Below are 18797 nucleotides of genomic sequence, written 5' to 3' on the forward strand. Positions count from 1 at the left end.
TTAAAGCTGTCTCATTATGTTAAACTCCTTTAACATCGTGAGACAGTTTCTAAAAAGCAACGGAGATCTTGCTTTCTCTGTTGCTTCCACATACAGCTCTGATGTACTGTGAAGGATAAGCATGCGTAGTACATCAGAACTGCTGCAGAATACCAGACAGCTGCAGAAGAGCAGCAAAGAGACATTATACAATGCCATTATTTAAGAAAAGTAAGTATTTTTTTTTCTTAAATAATGTCATTGTATAATAGCAATAACCCACTTCTGGGTGTGGGTAATGCTGGATTTACCCATGGTTGTCTTTGTTTGGCCACTCTGGGCTTTGGCCTCATGACCAACCCATACCAACTGTGGGTAAATCCGGCATTACCCACACCCAGGCATGGGTTATTGCTTAAACATAAAATATCTTGAACTTTCAGATTTAATCTGTTTACCAGTGTTTCTTATGCACTAATATATCTATTTTTCCTTCCCCACCTAAAAGAGTATTGTCAAGAAGGAATTAAATATTATTTCTTCCTGTAGCTCTATTTCTGACCCTTGTGCAGTACTGCTTATACAGTCAGTGTAAAACTGAGAAAGTACCCCTCCCCTGCAGCATTGCAGTATTGTTTATCTACTTTATGCTGTGAGAATAGAATGTATGTTAGCCCAACACTTTGGTTATACATTTGCTTTATTAGGTTACTAATAAACTATGGACTTTTGTCTGATCTGATAAATCTTATAAAGCTTTTGCTGTTTACTACTACTAGTAGGTATTTATACCCTCCTGCATAATTGACTTGAACTGTATGTATATTATGGTCCATTTGCTGGCTGTACTTGATGTAACTGAGTTTTTTTATTTTAACATTTACTTGCAAACAGAATATCAGTGACATCTATGCACAATTGTGACATTTTATTACAATTACCAAATAGTGTTGCCTATAAACATTTTAACAATTATGTTTTAATAATAATAATGCTTTAGAAAAACTCAAGCTACTTGTCTGGCAATCAGTCTTGTTGTTTATCTTATCTTTCCAACATTTCCTGTAACTATTCATCTGGTGTAGGAAGGTCTGAGCACACATTTTACACTCTATAAACTATAGTTAACTTTTTAGCATTGTTATTTAAATTATCTGTTAATACACTTACAGTTTGAAATTAGAATGTAGTTGTAAAACATTTATAAATATAACTATGCATTTATACTACATAAATAGACATTATTTTACAATTAGCTTACATGGATTTCAGTATTTTTTATTTATTTATTTAACTGCCCTGCCATTAATTTTACAAAAACTGTTTGACGAATACCATCTGTGATTTTATTTCTTTTTAAAATTCAGAACTTTAACTGTTTGGTGTGGTGTTACTATACAGTCATATAAAAATTGTAAAAAACAAAATAGATATTAGCATAACTAACAACATGTTTATATTTGATGTTGTCTGCCTGTTATTCTTGTGCATTGTAACAGATGTATTTTAGATGAAAAGAAAATATATGCATGTCAGTCTTGTGACTTTAAATCTTTATACAAGCATGTCAGTCTTGTGACTTTAAATCTTTACTCTTATTAACTATTTCTATTTGATTTTTATACACTAGAACTGTTTTGTACATCTTTTGACTATGTTATGAATGGCAGTCATTATGCTCTACTTTACTGTAGTACTCATAAATGTCTTGCTTTAACTGAATGGAAGTTTTAAACATTTGAGAATGATTTGTCCAGACATTAGATTTTACCATCCTAGCATGTATGCTTAACCATTTTCAAAACACAAACATATAAAATATATCTCTTTTACACAGATTAGCTGTTTATGCAGGAAGTCAGTCTCTGTAAGTTCAGCTAATTTGTTTTCTTTATCTTGTAACTGCTGTTGAAGAGTTTCCTGTAATGTTGCATGGTCTTTCTGATATTTTTCAGTAACCTGTTCTGCTGAATCTAAAACTCCTATGCACTTTTGAAAAGATGTCTGTATAACTCATTGTGTCTGTCTTTTAGAGGTTTATTACATTTTTTTGTAATAAAATGTACTAGAGGTTATATCAGTAACTGATTTGAATGTTGTTGCAACTCTGAAATAAACCTTTTACATCTGGTGACAGAACATAACTGTCTAACATTTGAATATAATGTTAACATATTAACTTTTCTTGGTTCTTTACCATTATATTTTTTGTCTATACAGTCTAACCTTTGAATAGTGGCATGCACCATATTTTTATGACATTGTACACACAATAAACATTTTTTATACCGCACATGATTTTGTTTCAGATACCAGTCAAATATTGTAATCCATTTGCATAATGCCTTACTATCAACTTGTCCTAATAAGGTTTTACATTTGCTAATATGCTGTATATACATTTCATTCTGTTATTATTATTATTATTATTACCTTTATGGCATTCATACTGTATGTAACACAGAAACATTTTCTTACCAGTCAACAGAGGCAGATGGCCAAGTTGCTTTACTGTAGATGGTTGAAAAGTCTCTGTAGTCACTTGTGAAGTTGGTACAGCAAAACTGGCAGTTTCAGTCTTACAACTTTGTATTGTACCTTTTTTGGAGAATTTATGGCACTGCTCACCTTCCTGCACTGCAGTCTCACTCTGGATTTAGACGTCTAATAAACTGTATTATTGCTGCAAACTGTAGAAAACTGTAGAAATCTGAAGTACTTCACTTAAACGTTAGTTACTGTGCTTTTACAGGAGTGACCTTATACAAGGCATTACCCACTCACTCTCCCTGTTTTTGGATACAGGCTAGGAACGTTCATTAGGGTCACCATTGAAACATGTATTTTGTGTGCGCACTCTGTTTCTATACTGTGCTGGATCCAAAGTCGTCTTAAGACACAAAGTCTTGCTGTGCTGTTTACTTCTGAATCAGAGACACAGAGCTTTGCATGACTCCATCTGTAGTCTGTTTAAAGCACCAAGCCTTTCAAATTGCACACTGATAAAGAAATATATTTTGCAGCTATAAGCACAGTTACAGATAACTTACTTTATAATAAACCACACATACTTTTTCTTTCAGATTGTAGCATATATTTACAAAGTTTTTCTTCATTACAGATATGAATGATGACTTCTACAAAATACCTCTCTCTGTCCCTCTCTCACATAACTGAATTACTTACAGTTGTTACATAGAGTGCTAGTCACACACATAGATTTTATTTCCTCTTGGTATCTTTTTTGGCCTTCTGCAGGAAGTCACATAGTGTCTGTTTTTAGACTTTTCTATTGTCCTTTTGTAATTTACTTGTCAGCAGTTCTGCTGATGTGAAAATGCACAAATGCACACAATCAGAATAACAGAAGTATGAAAGGAAACATCTATTTTGTTGTTATTGAAAAAAACATCACGTATTGCTGAGTTTAGATATTTGTTCTGCAAACATGAGAAAAGCACGTGATACTTGCTTTCCAATATTGCTTTGTTAGGCTTTTTCTGATGCTGTGAAGAGAAGCCTGTCTGTTATACATATAACATGAATGCCCATTTTACATTGCTAAACTCTATACATATATTCAAGCAAACTTTTTATTCTATGCTTTATCTTTCAGCATATTTACAACAAAATTAATTTCAGCCTTATATTCATAATCTCTAACATAAGGTAGTGGGGTTTTAGTAGAGGAAAGGGGAGTTAGTTAGAATTCAGTCGATGGTTGAGCTGGAGGAAAAAATTCTAGAGAAGCGGGTGGGGGATGTTATCAATTGATGGAAGCCATGCAGGTTGATACTGAATTGAGGAGATTCAGTTGTAAATTTGGACCAGTCAATATTGACATCTCCTAGAATTAGGGTTTCATAGTGTACATTATGGCTAAACCAGGATAGAATATTTTCTAGGATGGGTATATTGTTTCCTGGAAAGATTTAGATGTCAGCAATGTCAAATTTCTTGTGTGGGTTAAGATGGCAGTTTAGGATGATAAGTTCAGCAGGGTGGAAGTCAGGGATAGGGATGGTGACAAGTGAGAGATTTAGGCCATCTTTGTAGAGGATGGCTACTCCACCTCCCTTCTTTGGGCTTTTGTCTAAGTGATATATGTTATAGTCATCTGGGAGTATTCCTTTATTACTGATATGAGGTTTGAGCCATGTTTCAGATAAAGAAAAAATGTGCAGGGTAGTTTGGGCTATCCAGGAGTGAAGGTCGTAATTTTGTTTGTTAGGCTTTGTATATTAATAGAGTAAATAGTTAATTGTTTCAGTAAGGGTGCGTTTGTGCTATGAGGATGGGCTAGGTTGCGAGAGTGAGTGGATGATGAGGTATAGGGAGACTTTAATGATGTGAGATAGAGGGAAGAGGGAGAGGGGCCTGGATTTGGGTGGATGTCACCCGAGCATAGTAGATTATTAAGGAGACGTGTGAGTGAAGGATAAGGTAATAGTAGGTTGTGGAATTTAGTTTTGTATTTAGGGGAGTATGAAGGAGTATGAAATATAGTTAGTTTGTGGGGACAGGAGGGAGAGATGTTAAAGAATGATGGTGAGATAATGATGCAGGAAGTTGTATGCATATTTTCATAGGCACAGGAGGTTGGGGAACAGGTATGAGGGTGGGAAATGTATGAGTGATAAGAGGTAATAGCAGAAAGGAATAGGAGAATAATAGTGGTAAAGAGAAGGAGTTGCATTTTTGTAGGTGTGTGTAGGTAAGTTACAGACTAAAGTGTAGCTAACTAGTTAAGATTATGGAGTAGGTGTTGTTAGATAGAGTTGGAGGGTATGGTTATTACAGATTTGGCTGGAGAGGGGATGGGTTTAATTTACAAGCAGGAAGTGGATTGTGAGTGGCTGAGCTGAGAGGAAGGGGAGGGAAAGTATAGTATAAATGTAATTAATTTGGGGTGGGTGGGAATGGGGGTAGGGTGGAGAGTGAAGTGAGCCCAAGCATAGCGAGGGCGAACGGAGTGGGGCAGCACCCATGGAGAATTCTCAAGAAACAATCAGAAAAGCAGGTAAGTATGGTAGATGTGAGATCAGGAGAAGGCAGGGGGGAAGAGTAGTTCAGAGAGAAAGAGTTAGACTGAGGGATTCTGTAAAGATTAGAAGGCAGTAGATTAGGAGTACAGAAAAAACAGGAGATGGGCAGGGACGATAGAAGAGTGCAGTTTGCAGTAGTAAAGACTATAGAAATAGGATAAGCAGGGGACGGCAGTCAGATAGCGTACAGTGAGCAGCTAAGTAGATGGTAGATAGCAGAGTGAGGGGAATGTTAACGTGGAGAGAAACAAGGAATGGCCCGGGGATGTGCAAGATTTCAGCCTCCACAGGAGCAGCAGTACAGGTAGCATATAGTGCAGCAATTAACAGTTTAGTCTGGACATGCTTAGAATACACTCTTGATGTACATGAAGACACCACATGGGAATCTTGACTTCAGGAGGTTCTAGGCAGGGTCGGTCAGTGGGCTTGGAAGCAGTAAGCAGTATTGCTAACCTACAAAAAATAAAAGAGAGGAGGGGTTAAGGGAGAAAAATGTTGCTCAGATAACTGGGACAACTGAAACCACAAGCAAAAGTATTATTGTAAATGGAGGGGGGTAACACAGTGTAGGATGAGTGAGTGGCTGTAGTTGAGGGTTGCTATTGGCACAAGTATGAAGAGATGGGGACAAGGAGTATTGGAAAGCCTAGTGTTTGTTCAGGGTGGGGGAAAGCAACTACTAGTATGACGTTCTGGAGGGAGAAATGCAGTCAGAGGATGATAGGGGGATATATAGGTGATAACAGTAAGATAATGGGGGAGTTAACTGGAAAGAGTGATGTGAGCAGCAAATTGTATGTGGTTTGGACAGATGAAGATTAAAAGGTGAGCAGCAGCAGACACTAGAATACTATACAGTGAAATAGATATGCAATAACATTCAGGATTGTACTCCTAGCACAGTATTTATGATGACTAGTACACAGAAAGTCAAACTACAAATGTGCTGGTAAAAGCATGTCAGAAAATCAGTATACAGTAATAGAAACATGTACATAACATTCAGCAGTGTACTCCTTTTAGTGCATTAAAAAGCCTAGTACAAAGAAACTCAACAGAACTGCACTGGTAAAAGCGCATTAAATATGGAAAAAAACATCACAGTAGCAAATTGGCTTCAACAACAGTACAGAAAAAGCAGGATGCTAAATAAAGCATAAAACCATATGTAACAGCCTTCAGGGTGACTCATAAGAATAACCAGGTGAAACAGCGTTCCTTGCAGGAGTAGTTCAAAGTTAGTTATAGTGACAGAAATTAAACATCTCCCTTAGCAGTAATTATTGTTCCAGTATGGACCAGGTAATACAATTTAGAAAAATGAGCAGCACTGACTGTTTAACTAAAGGGCTAAAGATATAGATTAGGTAACATAAGCTACAGTCCTTTGAGAATGTATGTGTAATGCCACTGTAAACTCTTGTGTACTCAACTAAACTCAAAGTCGTACAACACATGAAAAAATGTGTGCCTTTCAGTTATCAGCATAAGGTATGAAAACAGAAGGTCGTTTCCTGCAGATTACACTTTCCAGACTAAGACTTGACTAAGGAGCCAGCAATACTGATTAGGGATACATAAGCAACAGCCCTTTAAGATCGCCTGTGAAAACACTACTGAAAAATGCTAGTGTGACTTAAATACCATCAAAGCGGAAACAGTACATTAACTATTGTGTGACATTTAGTTAGCAGCATGACATATAAAGCAGATGGTCATTTCCTGATAATTACAAATTTCAGCCAATAAAAAAAAACAGATTACAGCTACTGTAGCACTCACCTGTATAGCCAAAAAGCACACCGGGGCCGCAGGCAGTAAGGAGGGGAGAGAGAGAGAGAGAGAGAGAGAGAGTAAAGATGGTGCAGAAGAAATTGCGTAAGGAATTAAAAGGCACAAAGGATCATGGGAGAGTTACAGATGCATCACAAGTAGGAGGGGGTAGCCATGAAGGAAGAGCAAAGAATAGAAACAGCAATAGTTAACATACAAAAAGTAGAGATAGCAAGAGGAAGATTTACATAGTGTTGCAAGGAAATGGGAGGTATGAGTAGCAGCAGAGATAACAGTAAGTAGAAGCAGGCAGTGCAGTGAGAAAAATACACAGATCAGGAGAATAGTAAGTAGAAAGAGGCAAAGCAGTACAAAAAGAAAAAAACAGGACTAAGTAATAATAGCCAGTAGTCGATAGAAGGACATAATTTGGATAGGCACCCACGGAGAAGATCTCAAGAAACAATCAGAAAAGCAGGTAAGTATGGTAGACATGAGAGCAGGAAAAGGCAAGAGGGAAGAGTAGTTCAGAGAGAGAGAACTAGACTGAGTAGCTCTGTAAAGGTTAGAAGGCAGTCGATTAGGAGTACAGAAAAAACAGGAGATGGGCAGGGAAGCTAGAGGAGTGCAGTTTGAAGTAGTAAAGACTATAGAAATAGGATAAGCAGGGGGCAGTAGTCAGAGAGCTGACAGTGAGCAGGTATGTTAGATGGTAGATAGAGTGGGGGCAGGTTAATGTGGAGAGAAACAGGGAATGGCATGGGGATGTTCAAGATTTCAGCCTCCACAGGAGCAGCAGTACAGGTAGCATATAGTGCAGCAATTAACAGTTTAGGCTGGACATACTTAGAATACACTCTTGATGTGCAGGAAGACACTACAGGGGAATCTTGACTTCAGTAGGTTCCAGGCAGGGTTGGTCATTGGGCTTGGAAGCAGTAAGCAGTATTGCTAACCCGTAACATCCTTCAGTAGGCTTGTAAGCATAGACTGGAATGTCATACTGGAGCCGTGTTTCTGTGTGAAGTGGACCATTTCAATTCAGCCAGCAGGAAAATCTGCCCAGCATCTATAATGTCCAAGTGTGTGGTTTAAACAAGTCTCATTAATTCTTCAAGCAGCCATCTCCTAGAAAGCTGACTACTTCTGTAGATGACTTGCACAAACTCTGCAGAACAGCTCTTGCCCAAATTTCCCTTATCAATGGTATTAAAGTTTTTTCACTATAAAAAGTCATGTAAGTCTTTGCTAATATATATACATGAGACACTAACAAACAGATCAGAATGGACATTACTTATCAATTTATGCATATCAGATAGTGTAACAGACATAAATGTTTACATCAGATAACATTTTTGGTTACTCTTTATGAAAAATTGGAAGAAGTCCCTTTATGCGAGTCAGATAAGTTAGTTACAATGGATGTTTGTTCATTGTTTACATGCATTCCCAATGATGTAGGTATTCAATACATGAAGGACTTTTTGAGAAGTAATAGTGACTTTACCATTGGTTAAACTCAGACTTTATATATGCTAATGGAGTTAGTTCTAACAAATAATGTGTTTACATTTGATGTGAAATACTTTATTCAACTTTATGGGCTGCTATGGCAACATTGTGATAGCACATTGGGAAGATACTGTGTTAATGAATAATGAAATATATAGAAAACATCTCATACACTGATATATTTTATATAAGGTGTAGTTCAATGGAAGAACTAGGTGGGTTCACTGAGGTTCTAAATGGTAGCACATCTTTTTTAAAATTTACATCCCATAAGTCTAGGGATGAGATGATTTTTTGGATGTAAAATTGATTAGGGATGGCACCACCTTAAGTACTCAGATATTTAGAAAGAGCTGTAAATGCAATTGTCTTTTATCAGGTGTAGTATGCACCCCAAATATGTCTTTAAAAATGTGGTGAAGGGGTAGGCTCTATGTCTCTCAAGACTCACTAGCAAGGATGTTATATTAAATTAACAAGCTAAGCTATTGAAAGAAGAATTCTGGAACAGAGGGTATCCTGAGCCTGAGTGTGATATACAACTTTTTTTTAGCCGATCTCAGCTGTTTAAGCATAGGGCAGAGGCACACAAACGGGATCAGAGGGAAATAAAAAAAAACTAAATTAAGCATTCTAACTAAAAGCAGTATTCTGCCATGTAAGTCAATGGCAGGCAGAAGACAACATGGCCAGTGAGTAGTGGTTGCTAAGGGGGGGGGGCTCAATATGAAACATGTAACTATGCATTAGCAGGCAATCCTATGCAAATGAGGGGAATGATAGTGAATCCGTTTCCCCAGCATGCTAGTCAGGTCCCAACAGTGTAAGAGTAGGAACAGCTTGGTGCAAGCCTAGGAGTTAGGTGACATCATGAGGGGGGTTGTCAGGCATACTGCAAGCGGATTCGAGTCCTGTGGCTCGGGTTTGCTCCTAGCTTAGCACAGCTAAGCTAGGGGGTGTGTCTGAATCTGCCTAGCACTCTTTACATTGCCTAAGTGGGTGTGTGTGCCACGCACCAGGTTTTAAAGGAAGAAAAAAAAAGTTAAACCAGGAAATAGCAGCACTGTGCACATTTGAGCACTCTGCACGGTGCATCCCTGGGCTTAAACAGGAAGGCAATGGGAAGGGAAAACAGCAGTAGGAAGGTAATCAAGGAGAAATAGCATAGCTGGCAGGTGAAATGTATCAGAATTAGTACATAGACAGCAGACCAGCCCGGCCTAGAACACTAATATAAACTATACAAACACCTTCCCCTCTGGTTTTTCATACTCTACACCATCGGTGTATACAAGCAAGTAAATTTTAACAAACAAACCTACAAAATGAGAGGGGCTGCACAGGCAACATAGAACAATATATGCAAGAGGCTGAGGGTGGTGAGGATGTGAATGCTGCCAATCAAGTCAACCCACAGTGAGGAGACGGAGAAGAGTGTACAGACCCAGGGTAACCTACCAGGGGCTACATCAGCTGGAGATAGTGAAGCATTATAGGGTGGACAGAGACCTCTTACAGCAAATTGTTGAGTGTTCCGGCCACACTTGATACATCACACTGACCGAGGGGAACCCATCACAGTGGATACCAAGGTATGTGTAGGCCTAGGAATACTAGCCACAGGTACCTCCCAAAGCTCAACTGGGGATATCATGGGGATCTCACAGGCATCAGCATCCAGAGTATTCCACCAGTTCCTGGATGCCATGTCAGCACATGACAGTGAGCAAGTATATTTCCCCAACACCCATGAGATGTTGGCCAGCAATATATGTCTCTTCCACCAAACAGCAGAATACCCTGAGGTAGTGGGTGCTAAAGACTGCACACACATATGCATCAAAGCACCACCAGGTGATCAGGGTAGGGCCTACATCAACAGCAGTGGCATCCCCTCCATCAACTGCCTGGTCGTCTGTGATGCCCAGGGCATTATAATGAATGTGTGCTGGTTGCCCTGGAAGCTATCACAATTCCCACATTTGGCATCTGCCACAGCTGTACCAGACATTTGCCAATAGGGACATCCCCTACGGTCACCTAATTTATTCTATGGAGGCAGCTATTATGGAATTGACGACCTTGGTTCAGAGGTTGACTGCATTATTGACGAGAGAAGAAGCAGGTGGGTGTTCCATACCCATGCTGACAAGCACACAGGCAGAACTATTTACCTTACACTCACCAGTCCCAGAGGAGATAAACTCTGAAAGTGTGGGAACTTCTCGAGGTACACCGTGAGGATGTGACATTAAGGAATGGCTCCGTATACCAGAAATCAGCTTTTCAGATACAAACTCAAACCCTTGTTCGGAAGACAGGTCCACGCTGAAAAAACAACTCGAAAATTTTGAAAGGGTTTGTAAGAAGTTTAGAGCTCTTCAAATGGACAATGTTTTCCTGAGTAAATCCTTGGCTCTCAAACAAGTGCCGAAGGGTTTAAGAATCTGGAAGCTCCCCTTTGGTGTTGAGAAACACACAACCGCATATCAGAAACTCACGGATCTATTTGACAAGACGGCTCTCGAGATGTTGGATATTCTTATTAGGAACAACCAAAGTAAGTTGGCAACTTTAGAGAAAGAAATTACAGTTTTAAATACAAACTTTGTTACTGACCTTGTATTTCCCCAATACATGGTCAGTTATCAGAAACTGTTAAAGAATTTAGACGACTTTGTAAAAAACAATGCTAGTGTAAAACAGAAAAAACTAGTGAGGGGCAAAATTGATTACAGGAATAATTGTGTATACACTGTGGGAGAAGCAAGTGACACTCTGAGTGCCAACAATAATGTTGTAGGAGAACAACAACATAGAAATAATGATGAACAATTTGGCAATGCTGAGAACAGTTTAGGTACTAATTAAAACAACCAGGACCGTTTTTTAGACCAACAACCTCAAATGAGAAGGTTGGAACGGCTAAAGAACAAAATGAAAGGGAGTTCTTGGAACCAGAACAATGGTTACTACCAACACAGGAACTTTTACAATAGGATATTAATTGACGTTTATGATTCTAATTCATTGTCTGATGTGTCTGATGGTGACTTGGTTGTTAATATTGAGAATGCTGATTTGGTTAGTTTACCTGAACACCCTGATGATATGATGTGTGATATTTTGAGGAGTCAAGGCTTTTGTATTTACAACTTTAGCAATTTAGTTATACATGATGTACATTTTAAGTTATTTAGTAAGGGACTTACATTTGTGCCGTTGTTTACTTTGGATGTAGCTGATGTCCTTACTACTCTTAAATTGTAGACAAGACAATTAAATTTAAGACTTTTTTTTAGTGATCAGAACAGTACAGTTCTGAACACTACTGAGGTATTGAAAAGGAAAAGTTTGTTCATGACCCCGAATCATAGGGAAGTGAATATGTTTGAAAGGATATGTGAAATAGAATTCAGAAGGTTAATTCAAAACAAAAAACACTCTGTGAATATTGGTAATTTAAGCCATGAGGAGAAACTCACCCTGATTAATTTGGCTAATAACAAGGAATTGAGAATTATGAAGCCGGACAAAGGTGGAGGTATTGTTATTATGGGCCACATTGACTATGCATCTAAAATGCATGACATCCTTAATGACACTACAACATATAATAGAGTGTCAAGGAATGAAATGAATTGGGCCTACACTAGAGTGGATTTGTACTTATCATATGCCCTATACCCTGGTCATTGGATGAAAATGAAATTAAATATTTGAGCGTATGTCATCCCATTATACCAGTCATTTTTGGGATCCTGAAAATCCACAAAAATGTTACCCACCGTTTAGACCAATAGTAGCGGCCAAGGGTTCTAAGACAGAACCCTGGCAGCATTCGTGGATGCAGTAACCCAACAAGTAGTTAAAGAGGCTGAACACATATTAAGAGACTAATGGCATTGTTTGGAGTGCCTGAAACATATAGACACTCTGAGTCAATACACTTTTCTTACTGTTGATATAAATTTATTTACAGTCATCCCCCATGAAGAAGGACTAACGTATTTTAGGGAATCCCTACTTAAGAGTGAAATGATAGACAAGACCAAAATAAATGTGTTAGTAGAACTCATGGAAATGGTTCTTAGGAACAATTACCTTAAGTTTTGAAGGTGAACTGTTTCATCAGGTTGCTGGCATTGCTATGGGTGCCAGATGTGCACCTGTATATGCAATTTTGGTTTTGTTACATTGGGAAAGAACTTTTATTTTTCCCTCTGAATTTATGGATAAAATCATGTCATACAACCGATTTCTGGATGATATTTTAATTTTATGGAAAGGTAGGGAACATGAGGTCAAAATTTTTTTTTATTATTTGAACAACACAACCACATTCCTTAAATTTACATACACCTGGCATGCACTGGAAATTGACTTTCTTGACATGCACCTGGAAAAAACAGATACGAGTTTGCAGAGTAATATTTATAGGAAGAAGACCTATTCAAACTCACTATTACACTTCGACAGTTGTCATCCACACCATCAGAGAAAAAGTATAGTTAAAGGGCAGATGGTGAGATTGTCGAGGCTTGTTAGCGACAACGAAACATTTTTAAAAGAAATTCATTTCCTGGTTGGTATGTTTTTAGAAAGAGGTTATCCACTAAGACTTCTATTGAACATGAGATGTGAAGTTGAGGATAAAAAATCAACTTGTTTCTCCCCTATATTGACATCGAGTGCCAATGTAGAATCTGTAAACAAAAAAGAAAACTCTGATGTATTTTATTTGAAATACAATTCATTAAGTTCATCTTTGATAGAGGTGAAAAATAGGACATGGCAGGTATGTCTGGACGATAGTACCAAAGAAAGGTTGGGGTGTCAACCTAAGGTTGTTTTTAGTAGGGGGAAGAACATTAAGAATATACTAGAAGGGGATAATTTTAGATGGCACAACTCAGTTATGTACAAGTGTGGGGCTTGCAGAGTAATATTTATAGGAAGAAGACCTTACATTAACGACGGGCCATATGTGGCAATACATGGATATGACTATGCCCTTTCATGCCCAGGAAAATGCAGCTGTAACACAACTATGCTGATATATGTAGCAATGTGTGTCAGCTGTCTTGCCTTCTATGTGGGCAAAACAATTACTAGACTTAAAGACAGAATTTTTGAACATCTGAGAGCTATAAAAACCAGAAATGTACACAATGCATTGTTTGTACATAGTATAGTTTGTTCTAACTTTAAGAAATTATTTTTTTTTGTAACAGACCGTGTCCCACCAAGTGACAGAGGTGATGACAAACTTATGGTGGAAAATAAAGAACTTAAGTGGCAGCTTAGGCGTAATGCCACACATCCACTAGGTTTAAATGAGAGCTAATGTTATTTGGTGTTTTTTATACAATCTCCTATGGGGTTTGTATTACTTCAATATATTAGTTGCCTTATGAATTTTTATGTTAGTAATATGTACAAAATAAGATTTGATTTTAAAGTGGGCTATTATATTAATTCATTTTATTTTATGTAACGGCAATACAGTTTTTAGATGATTATAGGTACCACTTAAGCACATGTTTTGTATTTGCATTCACATATTTAATGATGCCAGATAAACATTGGAGCAGTGGCTGATGACACCCATCAGAAATGCACACACACCTGAAGAAGAATGCCATAATGAGGCACACGCACAGACCAGACATAATAGAGCATGTACTTGGGATGCTCAGGTCATGGCTATGGTGTCTGGATACATCCAGAGGAGCCTTGCAGTACTCACCAGCTACATGTACCCAAATTGCTATGGTATGTGCCATGCTAGACAATATGATCCTGCAGAAACAGCTGCAGCAGGATCAGCATGGGGCAGGGCCACACAACCCCCTACCAATGCCAAGGCCTGCACAGGCACAGAGTGACTTGGAGGAGGAACAACCTGATCCTGCCCCAGTAGGCAGATGGAGGCGTGCCCAGTATGCCGAGGCTGCTGCAAAGAAACAATGCATAGCACATACACTGACACAGTAGGGACCCAGGGAATGACACCTCTCTCTGACTCACACATACAGTAAAAGGGATGCCAAACATGACACTAGCTGTGCTCAACCATGTATTGTACTATGTGCATCCTACATAGGCAGCCCTCCAGCACCATCTGCAATTCTGGCACACCCTCAAGGTAAGTCACTCAACCTACCAGTTGCCAAATGGAGTAGAATGTGTCGCTACCTGTATCTATGGTATGGATGTGAGCATGCAAGGGAATTGGGTGGTTGAATATTATGGCAGCAGAAAGTAGACACCCATAGTGGCACCGTGACATCTATAACACATACTGGAGTCACCATAGTAACCAGTACTACACAGGGTGACAAAATCCACTGCAGGAAATGTGCTGGGTGACATGTGTGTCCATATGACTCACACATGCCAATCAGGGTGGTTCACACACCCAACAGTCTCAACTAGCAGGACAGGTGTAGACAAACCCAAACAGTGCCTGTGCTATGGCCTCTGAATGATGGCTATGGGTAACCTCCCCCCCAGGCCTACACAAACAGACTACAGCAGGTCAGGCAGTGGGATGTTAGTTCTGAACGGTAGGGAGTTAGACACTAATATGTAGTGCAACCAAAGCTAAGATCTGTAGTACGCTTGTATGCCTCTAGTCAGCATGATAGGTAAGAATACAGAATGAAATGGAGTACCTGACATACCAGTACAGTCACAGCAAATGTGTACAAGTGTCACGTGTGCCCCCATCCTACTTAGTAATGTAATAAAAGTCAGGTGTGCTCCCCCAATCCTGTGTAGAAATGTAGAAATAGACAGGTGTGCCCCCGCATCCTACATAGTAATGTAATAGCAGTCAGGTGTGACCCCCAATCCTGTGTAGAAATGTAGAAATAGACAGGTGTTCCCCCCATCCTACGTAGTAATGTAATAGTCAGGTGTCCCCCCCCCAAACCTGTATAGAAATGTAGAAATTGTCAGGTGTGCCCCCATCCTACATAGTAATGTAATAGCAGTCAGGTGTGCCCCCCAATCCTGTGTAGAAATAAAGAAATAGACAGGTGTGCCCCCATCCTATGTAGTAATGTAATAACAGCATGTCCCCCCAATCCTGTGTAGAAATGTAGAAATTGTCAGGTGTGCCCCCCATCCTACGTAGTAATGTAATAACAGTCAGGTGTGCCCCCCCATCCTGTGTAGAAACGTAGAAATTGTCAGGTGTGCCCCCTCATCCTACCTAGAAATGTAGTAACAGTCAGGTGTGCGCCCCCAGTCCTGTGTAGAAATTGTCAGGTGAGCCCCCCAACCTGTGCAGAAATATAGTAACCAGTCAATGCCAAATGCTTGATGGATACCCTGTAGAAACAGCATGCTACCTGTAGGTGTACAACACAAAGGTCAGCACTGCAGTACAGACTACCCTGACTTGATCCACACATTAAATAGAGATGGGCATACTGGGCATGCTCACACACTTAAAGTGAAGGCAATGTCAGTCAACATACTAAAAGGTCATACTAGGCATGCTCACACACGTAAACACATGAAAGCCATATATGCAAACACCAGTGGACCAGAAATATCTGGCAGTCGCAGATGTTAGTGCAGACACTTCTCAGTATGCACCACTCATGCCTTGCACACACAGTGGATAGGAATACAGACATATATGTAAGGACAACACACTATAATAAACCAAAGGTAGATGTACATAGATGTGTGGAAGAAGGTGACTATGACAAGTAGCCACCCAGGCCTGTCCAACCCAGCACACAGCCAAAGGGCCTCAAACACATGAGGTTCAGATGTCACTCACTGCAGATACTAGCCACCAGTATCTGTCAGTATTAGACTATGTGGTGCACGTACCAGCTGTGCAACATGACTGTACAGGGAAGTAGTCATCTAGCAGCTGTATACACATAGCTGTGAAATATGACCCTGTGTGCCCGCATGTGGCGTGTCAACCTCTAGATGAATGGGATATGGCCCATGCACACACACACACTGCTCTCCCCATAGCCCTACTATGACAAGCCTGCTGAGGTCATCCTCTGTGAAATACACCTTTGGGAGAGTTGTAGCCCTGTAATCTTCATGGCGCATCCCATAACTGCATAACGCTTTAATGTGATGAACTAGTTAAGTAGGAGTTCCAATCCCAGACATGACGTGTATGTGTTTTGTGTGTGTGTCTGTCTGTGTAGAGAGCAATGCTTTTTAGTCACACTCCCTACAATTGAAATGCTCTACTTTGGTAAGGCTGCTAATGTCATCCACCTAGAAATACATCTCTGGGAAGGCTGTAGTCCAGTAATGTCAATGGCGCATCCCATAACTGCGTACTGCTGTAGTGTGATAAACTAGTTAGGTAGGAGTTCCAATCCCAGACATGGCGTGTGTGTGTGTGTGTGTGTGTGTGTGTGTGTGTGTGTGTGTGTGTGTGTGTGTGTGTGTGTGTGTGCCTGTCTCTGTAGCGAGCAATGCTTTTTAGGGTAGCCACACTCCCAACAATTGAAATGCTCTACTTTGGTAAGACTGCGGATGTCATCCACCTAGAAATACACCTCTGGGAAGGTTGTAGCCCAGTAATCTCCATAGTGCGTCCTATAACTGTGTACTGCTGTAGTATGATAAATTAGTTAGGTAGGAGTTGTAATCCCAAACATGGCAAGTGTGTGTTTGTGTGTGTGTTTGCCTGACTCTGTCTGTGTAGAGAGCAATGCTTTTTAGGGTAGTCACACTACATACAATTCAAATGCTCTACTTTGGTAAGGCTGCTGATGTCATCCACCTAGAAATACACCTCTGGGAAGGATGTAGCCCAGTAATCTCTGTAGCATGTGCCATAACTGCATACTGCTGTAGTGTGATATAGAACTCTGGTAGGGTTCTATTCCCACCCATGGCAGTTCTGGATGTTATGTGTGTGTTTCAATGTCTGTATAGGGAGCAATACTTTTTAGCCTAGTCATACTCAATACATTTTAAATGCCCTGCTTTGACAATCCTGCTGATGTCATTCACTGTGAAATACAACTTTGGGGAAGGAGTTCTCCAGTAATCCTCATGGTGCAATCTATAACCGCTTCATGCTGTAGTGTGATATAGACCTCTGTTAGGGGTTCTATACCCACACATGTCAGTTGTAGATGTTTTGTGTGTGTTTCAATGTCTGTGTAGGGAACAGTGCATTTTAGCCTAGCCACACTCAGTACAATTTGAATGCCCTACTTTGGCAATCCTGCTGATGTTATCCAATCTGAAATACACCTTTGGGGAAGGAGTTCTCCAGTAATCCCTGTGGTGCATCCTATAACAGCTTCATGCTGTAGTGTGATATAGACCTCTGTTAGGGTTTCTGTACTCACACATGTTGGTTGTGGATGTTTTGTGCATGTTTCAATGTCTTTGTAGGAAACAGTGCCGTTTAGCCTAGCCACACTAACTACAATTCAAATGCCCTACTTTGGCAATCCTGCTGATGCCATCCAATGTGAAATACACCTTTGGAGAAGGAGTACTCCATTAATCTCTGTGGCACATACTATAACTGCATACTGCTGTAGTGTAATAAACTAGTTAGGTAAGATTTCTAATCCCACACATGACGTGTGTGTGTGTCTGTGTGTTTGTAACTCGTAACCTGTGATTATGAGTGTGTAACATCTAGGCACAATGTGGAGTGGGTTTTGCAAATTTCTTATATGGCGACCCTAGTATACATCACAATGTCCACCGTACAGGGATAACAGATGTGAAATAGCCGAGAGGCTGGGGTGCAAATCCATACCCATACATGTGACATCAAGGCCAGGCAAACAAAGTTAGCAACTCTAGTATTACTGAGAGAACACTCTCAACCCATGTCTCATACACACAGCCACTATATTGGTAGTACACTGCATATAGCCCACTGATAGTAATATGGAATGATTGCAGTGGGCCACAGAGGGCATGACACCTTGTCCATCTGTCCAATAGGCACGAACATGCAGACAGTGCACCTTCCCCATGTTTCCCACTGGACACCTACAACACCTGTGGTGCCATTACATGTGACCCACAAAGGACATACCATGCCTGAAAACATGCCCGGTATGGACAGATGCCACTGATACCAGAGAATGCCTTTAGCATGCTATCAGTGTAGGTGCAGGGTAAACCTGCTGTCCATTACCAGTTCCCACCACATGAGGCCAGGACTGGCACATCTGATGATAATCTGTGTACATAACATGAGCCAGACACCCCAGGTACAGTTCCACATCACTGTGCATGCATGTGGGAGGTGTGCAAATCACAGACACAGTCCATGTCATGGACTAAGGAACACATACATGGCAAGCAATGCACAGTATTGGCCACATGCAATAGTCACCCAGGTGACTGGATGGTGAATAAAATACCCATGTGGGCAAATCCAGAAACTACACCCCTGAGCCACATTGCAGACCATTGTCGTGTGGCCTGATGCCAAGGTATACCCATCACCTAGCC

The 18797-nt window shown here is 40.0% G+C and overlaps 1 protein-coding gene across 1 annotated transcript in view; it reads left to right on the plus strand.

The window, feature by feature from the left end:
* Nucleotides 1-18797, plus strand: part of LOC122797669 (serpin B6-like) — a 373330-nt gene that overhangs the window by 156559 nt on the left and 197974 nt on the right. The gene's annotated exons all lie outside the window — the stretch shown is intronic.

The sequence above is a fragment of the Protopterus annectens genome, chromosome 3.part1, assembly GCF_019279795.1.
Source record: "Protopterus annectens isolate FY-2018-M chromosome 3.part1, PAN1.0, whole genome shotgun sequence".
NCBI classification, from domain to species: Eukaryota; Metazoa; Chordata; order Ceratodontiformes; family Protopteridae; genus Protopterus; species Protopterus annectens.